Genomic DNA, 8,413 nt, shown 5'->3' on the forward strand with positions numbered 1-8,413 from the left:
TGCCCTTACAAACTGTCTGTGAAGCTCTTTGTGAGGTGATTATATGAATGTTGTACTGTAGTGTAGTATTGGTGGAACAACACGTGTGACATGTATACATTTGACACCCCAACAACAGAGTCTTAACAGGGTGGTTGTTGCGGCCGAGAGGTTAAGGAGATGGACTAGAAATCCATTGGGGTCTCCCTGCTCAGGTTTGAATCCTGCTGACGACGATGCCTTACTCTCGTTCACGCACTGTCCGATCTAATTCTCATGTCTCCCCACCAGCAAGGAGAACTGGAGGGACCTCTTGGATGAGCAGTGAAATACCTTCAAGAATGAAACAGTGAATCTGGTTGCTTTCTAATGAGTGATTCTAGATGTTGGACTGGACCTGGACTACTTACTCTTCTGCACAGTCCTTCATGTCATAGAATGACTACATACAATATCCACTCTGTTATCATTTAATCAATAATATTACTACTAGTTACAGGTCTATCAAACTACATTCTTCGCTTCTCTGCTTGGTGTACCTCTCTCTTCCTCTCCTCTGTTCCTCCTCCTCTCCTTGTTGAATTCTTACACTGATATAAAGTGCTGAGTTGGCAGTAAAATCCTCATCTTCCGCAGCGATGGTGGTATAGTGGTGAGCATAGCTGCCTTCCAAGCAGTTGACCCGGGTTTGATTCCCGGCCATCGCAGTTCTACTTTGTTGTTTATAAAGCAAGCAGCAACCACCGGTGCTGAAAAATGAAGCCAATGCATGGATGCCAAAAAAAAAAAAACGTGTAGTTGGATGGATGGATGAATCACTTGAGGCTGGCTCCGAAAGTGAGTTGTTTGTGTAAACCCCCATGTTAACATGCCCAGCAGAAACAAACAGCCCGGTACAACAAGTGGTTTTGGTCTCTATAGCTAATTTCCTCCTGTGAATTTTTATTTAACTCACCCATTTAAATTTTATTGAGGCTTCAAGATACACATAATTAAGAGCGTGGCCGCTTTGAGTTACAGGTGGGTGCTGTCACAGGCAAGTCACTACCACGGCGACAACGTTGGTTTGATAGCGTAACCATGGTGAAACCCCAGATTCACAGAATATAGACACAGCCGTGGCCATCGCTCTTTCAGAGTGTTTTCAGTTCATGAAAGGTAATTGGAACACCTCGGTTACCTAAAAAAGTATTCTTCAGCGTTTGGTTGTACTAAAAGACCCTCTAAGGACTCGGGTGTTCCAATTTTTACAGTAAGTACATTTTATTTGAATGGTTTTAAGTCTGTTTTTTGCCAGTGAATATTAGCATTAGCATTATCACAGTTAACCATAGAGTGTAGATGGACCTTGCCAACCAAGTTAGCATCTAGCAGCTAGTGTTAGGGTCAGCTCCACCCTCTCGTCCAAGTATGTTTACTTCTGGCTCCAAAAATCCAAGACGGCGACGGCCAAAATGCAAACTCGCGGCTTCAAAATGAGAGTCCACAAACCAGTCGGTGACATCACCGTGGTTACATTCTTTGCTTTTCTGCTTGGTGTACCTCCCTCTTCCTCTCCTCTGTTACTCCTCCTCTCCCTGTTGAATTCTTACACTGATGTAAAGTGCTGAGTTGGCAGTAAAATCCTCATCTTCCACAGCGATGGTGGTATAGTGGTGAGCATAGCTGCCTTCCAAGCAGTTGACCCGGGTTCGATTCCTGGCCGTCGCAGTTCTGTTTCTGTCTTTAACCTCTGGGGCTGAAAAATGAAGCCAGTACTCTCTTGTTCGAGTATGTTAACTTCTGGTTTCAAAAATCCAAGATGGCAATGGCCAAAATGCAAACTTGAGGCTTCAAAACGGGAGTCGATGGATCCAATGGGTGATGTCACTGTAGTTACACTCGTATTTCTTCCGTTCCATGTTTTTAAGGCTACTTTTGGCATCTTTCATTTCACTAATGTGTACCAGTGTAGACATTCTTTTACAACTCAACTGTCCAAAACTCGTTTTCCAGAGGGCAGTGCAGGTCAGCTTTCTGTTGGTTTATTCTATTAAATTGCCATAAATTACAGATATACCACAGGGCTCCTCCAAGTCCTGTTACCAAACCCTCCCATAGAACATTTGGAAAGTGATTAAAAATTTAGGGTCCATGACATTGTTGAATAACAACTGAGGAAAATATTCAGTTGTTCATCTACATCATCCAAAGCCTGTTAAATCCTTTTCCTTGTTGTCGAAAAACTAATAAAAAATGCCAGTGAGCCACACCGCTGCACAGGGTGACATGTTCCTCGCCCGGGTCACATTAGTTTGATTACAAACGGCTCCATAGTCTAAAGTCTCGGGAGAGTAGTTCCGTGTACAGCACACGTCACTGTGCATGTGTGGGAACACGGTTACATTTACAGAGCTTTGCCAGCTTGTTGTGCTACATATTACAAACTCTTGAATTTGTATTACATCACAGAAGGTGAAAAGATCACTCTCTTGAGACAATAGACCTTATGAAAGAACCACTCGTATGAACAGATTCGTTCTTCACAGACACGTACAAGTGATTTAAGAACATTTGTGGAGAATGGAAATTTGACTGAAAATCCTCTTTTTCATAATGGATTCTTTGCTTACGTAATCAATAGAGCAAACTGCCAAACATCTGCTGGTTTTACTTTGTCATTGTGAAGGTTTGCTCCTTGTTTTTGTTTGAGATCATTGCAAACTGAAGTTTTGGTGTTATGGACTTTTGGATCATTTGTAGCGGAGCCTACGTTGTGGTTTCAAGGCCTACACATGTAGCTGCTGTAGTTATGGCATATCCCCTTTACCCCGAAGTAGATATCCAGCTTAAGTTGTACTACATCCCTTTGTTCAAGCTCTTCTCATATCTCTGCTGACCTTTGTGAACAGGGGATGTATCTCAGTGGTAGAGCGCATGCTTTGCATGTATGAGGTCCTGGGTTCAATCCCCGGCATCTCCAATGGTTTTTGTGATGACAACAAACTTGTAGACATTACATCAGCAGAGACAAAAAATCAAAAGACTTCACACTAAAAAAAATATACACATGCAATTTGTAGGGCTGTAGTCAACCAAAGAAAATCTTGGTCGACTGAAATCATACATAGTCTCCAACTAATGGATTAGTCGCGGCGGGGAGGTTACGGCACAGAGTGAACTCAGCAGCCACACATTCCTCTGTTTAGCATCTTCAGATTAGGCTAACCTGCTCGGGTTCACCATCACTTTTCAGCCGCTCACTCTTTCCCACTCGCTACGCAAATACATTATGTACTGCCAGAGTCCTTAATGGAGCTACGCTACCAATAGTTTCCCAGGCAACAAGACGGAGGTCGACTCACATATTGGAACAGCGCTGCACAGAGGCTCCAAAACGCTATCAATTTCCAAATTAATGGATATTTGGTGTTATTTTTGGCATTAAAAATATTTTTTTGGCCTGGTAGGGGTTCTCGTTGTTATAATTATAGGAGAAACACTAATTCAGTAAACGTTCAGTACGTTCAGTTAACGTTCAGCACAGTTAGACCCAGCAGTCTCCATTAGGTTGGGTGAGTTCAAAGTTGTGAAAACAACAGAGGTGTTTAAAATACACCCCTGTTTTCACAGGTAATTCGTTAGTCTGTCCCTCCCGCTGCAGGAAATAATTGACTAATCCTGGAAGACTATTGAGGTAGCACTTCTCTTCTGATGAAAATACCACAGCAATTATTTGACCAAAGAGAATTTGGCCAAATTCATAAGATTCAAAGAGCATATCGACCAGGAGACTACAGCCCTGGCAATTTGTATATAAGTGCTTGTGTATGAGGGAGACAGAACATTAAAAACACTCCCTAATAGAAAAGAGTGTTAAAACAGGACAGAGAAACTGAATATTTCTCATTAAGTTAAACAAAGGCAATGATGGTTTTTATTTGGAAGTGATGGTGATGAGATCTATCTGTAACATGGTTGCTTCTCTTTTGTTACCTGTCAGATCTCTATCGAGACAATCATACACCAAAACTGATGAGTAATACCACCTTTACAAACTGTCTGTGGCGCTCTTTGTGAGGTGATTATATGAATGTTGTACTGTAGTGTAGTATTGGTGGAACAACACGTGTGATATGTCTACATTTGACATCCCAACAACAGATTTTTATCAGCGTGTTTGTTGTGGCCGAGAGGTTAAGGCGATGGACTGTTCACATGCTGTCTGATCTGATTCTCATGTCTCTCCACCAGCCAGGAGAACTGGAGGGACCTCTTGGATGAGCAGTGAAATACCTTCAAGAATGAAACAGTGAATCTGGTTGCTTTCTAATGAGTGATTCTAGATATTGGACTGGATCTGGACTACATACTCTTCTGCACAGTCCTTTACTTCATAGAATGACTACATACAATATCCACTCTGTTATCATTTAGTTTTTTGCAGTATAGCTTCTGTAGTCAATAATAATATTACTATTAGTTACAGGTCTGTCAAACTACATTCTTCACTTATCTGCTTGGTGTTCCTCTCCTCTGTTCCTCCTCCTCTCCCTGTTGAATTCTTACACTGATATAAAGTGCTGAGTTGGCAGTAAAATCCTCACCTTCCACAGCGATGGTGGTATAGTGGTGAGCATAGCTGCCTTCCAAGCAGTTGACCCGGGTTCGATTCCCGGCCATCGCACATCTGCTTCAGCCAATGCATGGGTGCCAAAAAAGAAAAAAAATTGCAGTTACTCAAATGGCCACTTGAGGCTGGCTCTGAAAGTGAGTCAATCCGTGTACAACCCCATGTTGAAATTTCCAATTTTACAGCAGAAATAAACATGTTTACAGCCTGGTATAAAAAAAGGTTTTGCTCTATATAGCTGACAACTGTATGGTGGGTGGATTTTTATGTAACTCACCCATCTAAATACAAACCTATACATCAGTTGTATTTATATTTCAGTCAGTGTATACAGTAAAAAACTGGTTATATAACATTTTATATTAAAGCCTACTGCATCTATAACACAACCAATACATTAGGGTCAATGAGTTTCAAAGTAATCCAAAAATCATGACAGTCGGCATCAATGTGCACAGTATGCAGTTTCTTCAGGACATGGTTCTCCAGTCTTTTTGAACATTTTGTTGAACACTTTGCACAGTTTATATTTTTCTTGACTTTTTTCACTATAGTCTGACAAACTCCAGATATAGGGTGAGATATATAAACGATGCTCGCACACCAAAACTGTATCTGTTTGTGCCTGGGACTGAAAATCTTGCTTGTGCAATGATAGAGATTTATAAAAACAGAGCAGGCTTTATTAATATGACAAAAATAAGTGTGTGAAACTACATTCTTGGGTGGTATATTTCCATCTTTGGACTTACAAAGAGTCTGTTTCATGCATATTATTGTTATCATTTGCTTCCATGGTATTGCATCACAGATCTTTGTGTTTATTGAAAGAGTTACCTTGTCACTGCCTGAAATGCAATTCATTAAGTAATGATTCAAATGATTTGTTTCTTTTCACAACAATCACTTTTATCTCTTCTGAATATGATATAATGACATAATACCAACAGACAGCAGAGCGAAAGAGAAAATGGATGCATAAAAAAAACATACAGCAGCTTGTTCAGCGTGTTTTTTCATTAGACGCACATCATTTATTGAATATCTAAGTGTCCTCAAATGCACCAACAAGTTTAAAAAATGGTTTGCTTTTACAACTGCATGACACAATGGAAATCTAACACTGAAAATATATGATGAAACATCTCAAGCGACATTTGTATCCCCGGCATTTTCCTTTTGTGTCCTGAATGGTGGGAAAACAATATTTCAAAAGGTCAATGTTTGATTCAGTTGAATCAACTGAATTATTACTACAGCTCTGCAATTCACTCTGCAAAAATAATGTCAGGTGTTTTGACATTATTATTTTGAACAACCTAGACAAAGATGCAAAGGTGTGACACGGTCACAAAATCAATTCAAACTGGAAGTTTCACAACTTCTCACTATACTGTAGATCCTGACAGTTCACTGTGGTTATTTTATTCACATGCAGTAAATGGACACCACAGAGATAATAGATTTGTGCTCTTGTATCACCTCTTATTGCTGAATGATTTTAGTATTGACAAAGCAACCTCAATCACGCTTCACTTTGAGAACACCATACAGACTAGAAGAAATGTGTCCATTTCAGGGTGCAGAGATAGAAGAAAAACACTGTCATTTAGCCCTCTCTCAAACATGAGTGCACTTTGCTTTCATCTTTAAATCCAGGCTCCTTCAATTCACATGCCAGGTGAAGTACTGTGATGCTGCTGTTTGAAGCCAACAAATAATTCATGGCTCTAGGTGAAGCTGAACAACATACAAAACCTCGAATCAGACCAAGGCTGTGAATGCTTGGCATACATATGGAGGAAAAAAGTAAATGGTTTGATTCAGAAGGAGAAGTGGTTCATTATTGTTTTTCACATGAGAATGACAGCTATGATAACAGCTGCATTCAGAGCAGCTTGTTTGATGAATGGAAGAGAACCGCAGCCTCATCCTCTTGCTTCCTGCAATGTTGGGGTTTGTCTGGAAGAGAAAGAAACAATCAATGGGCTGGATGTTTTCTTAATGAAATATATGAGTCATGGGCTATTGTAGTGTAATGCCTTTTGTAGCGTAAGTGTCCCACACGAATAAACCTACTTTTTTTTTTTTATCACCACTGTTATCAGATAAAAGAGAGAGACTTTAATTGAGGATTAATCATCTTCACCTTCAATATCAACCACACTAATCTGTCAGTGAAAATGTCGTCCATGTTCAAGATAGAGAGAAAGCAAGTCGGGCAGAAACAACCCTGTCTCCCAAAAATTACACAAAGCTCATTTTGCCAAGACAGTTTTGAGGGTAATGTAATTGCTGCCTGGATTATGTGACATGATATTATGATTTTTGAGTGTTGTCTGGACCCCGGCCCCAGTTTTCCCCAATGCACGCACTTATGAGTTACAAAAAGCAATATCAAGTTATTTATAACATATAGGCTAAGCAATAGATATCAAGTTGACACCCTAAAACCAGGTGTACTTGCAGGGTTTCATAAAATAATGTAATAAATAAATAGCCAAGAAATAGCCTAGAGGGAAATCTGGCACCCCAAGAGGTGCACTTAGGATTTTATTCGTTTGACAATTGATATGGGCATCCCAACTTTCAGCACAATTATGCTACAAACTTCACAAATAAAACAAATATGACATAATCATATGTCAGGAATGAAGTCTATGATAAAATGCAATGCTGTCATCATGAAACAAAATAGCCAGAACTTATTTTTCACACTGGACAAAAGCTTTCCTACGATTATCTGGAGATGTGAGAGCTATTTTTAGTCAATCATCCAACATTGTGTTCACAATTGATCTGATGCAATTCACACATCAGGCTTTAACAGTCAGGATTTCATGCTACCGACACTGTTTAAACGTTCATTCACTGCTATTGTCAGGCTGTGACAAGCGGCATGCCTCCACCCTATTGGAGCGGACCCAGTGTGACTAATCAGCTGAGCCATAATAACACTCTCACCTTGACATCATTTAAAAAATCAGCGTAGCACAGCAGCCTTAAACTGCGAATAGAATAGAACAGCATGTCCTACCTTAGGCAGTGAGAAGACGTCTCATTAGTGCACTCTTCTCTGCCATCCTGTCCATTATTCCATCAGTGTCCAAAGCCATAAGAATGTATTTTTCCGTAGCTATGAGCATGAACGCTTCAAGATGTTGTGCTCCGTGATCTATTCTTGATTCATTTTAAAGTTGAAAAGCTGTGCTCACATGCCAATTTCGTGACAGAGAGGGTCAGGTCTGGAGCTCCGCTGTTAACACTGTCACTACATGAGCTAACATTTGCAGTATCAGTGTCATGCACCTTTCGCACCTCTTTGGCAGCGTCCTCCCATTCTTGTCTTTCTGACTTGATTTGATTATTTCCTCTTGACAATCGGGTCGGTGTAACCCCCAATCAGATGGACTGTTCCAACATCAAGTGGGCTGTAGCCGAGCAGCTTGATTTCTTTTTCCCACATTGCTGGTGGCCTTGTGGCTCACTAGGTGGGCCGGCACATCTGGCGTTTGCCAGAATTGCCAGATTGCCAGTCCAATCCTGTGTGTAGATGTCAGTTTAATCAGTGGTGTCAGTGTGCATGGGTGGCAAAGGTGTGTGTGTGTGTTGTTAGGCGCATGAAAGCAAAGACCAAGAACTAAAACAAAATAACTAAATCAAAAGGTGTCTGTAGGGGTGAAGAGCAAAGCTGCAAACAGCAGCAAGCAGTTAGAGGAGAGAGAGCCACTGTCGTAGCTGAGCCTGAACATCAAAAACAACAACCCTGTGGGCCCTCAGGTATCACCAGTTACTCTAACGAACACCTGCAGAGACAGAGCA

General features: G+C 40.8%; 4 non-coding genes across 4 annotated transcripts; all 4 read left to right on the forward strand.

Annotated features, from left to right (window-relative positions):
- The first annotated feature begins 614 nt into the window (after nucleotides 1–614).
- trnag-ucc lies at nucleotides 615–686 on the forward strand. The gene has a single exon. It is a non-coding gene; the product is annotated as a tRNA-Gly (tRNA).
- A 931-nt stretch (nucleotides 687–1,617) lies between these two features.
- trnag-ucc lies at nucleotides 1,618–1,689 on the forward strand. The gene has a single exon. It is a non-coding gene; the product is annotated as a tRNA-Gly (tRNA).
- Nucleotides 1,690–2,869: 1,180 nt separating this feature from the next.
- trnaa-ugc lies at nucleotides 2,870–2,941 on the forward strand. Its single transcript has one exon. It is a non-coding gene; the product is annotated as a tRNA-Ala (tRNA).
- A 1,632-nt stretch (nucleotides 2,942–4,573) lies between these two features.
- Nucleotides 4,574–4,645, forward strand: trnag-ucc. Its single transcript has one exon. It is a non-coding gene; the product is annotated as a tRNA-Gly (tRNA).
- The last annotated feature ends 3,768 nt before the right edge of the window (nucleotides 4,646–8,413 follow it).

The sequence above is a fragment of the Thunnus maccoyii genome, chromosome 13 (genome assembly GCF_910596095.1).
Source record: "Thunnus maccoyii chromosome 13, fThuMac1.1, whole genome shotgun sequence".
Taxonomy (NCBI): domain Eukaryota; kingdom Metazoa; phylum Chordata; class Actinopteri; order Scombriformes; family Scombridae; genus Thunnus; species Thunnus maccoyii.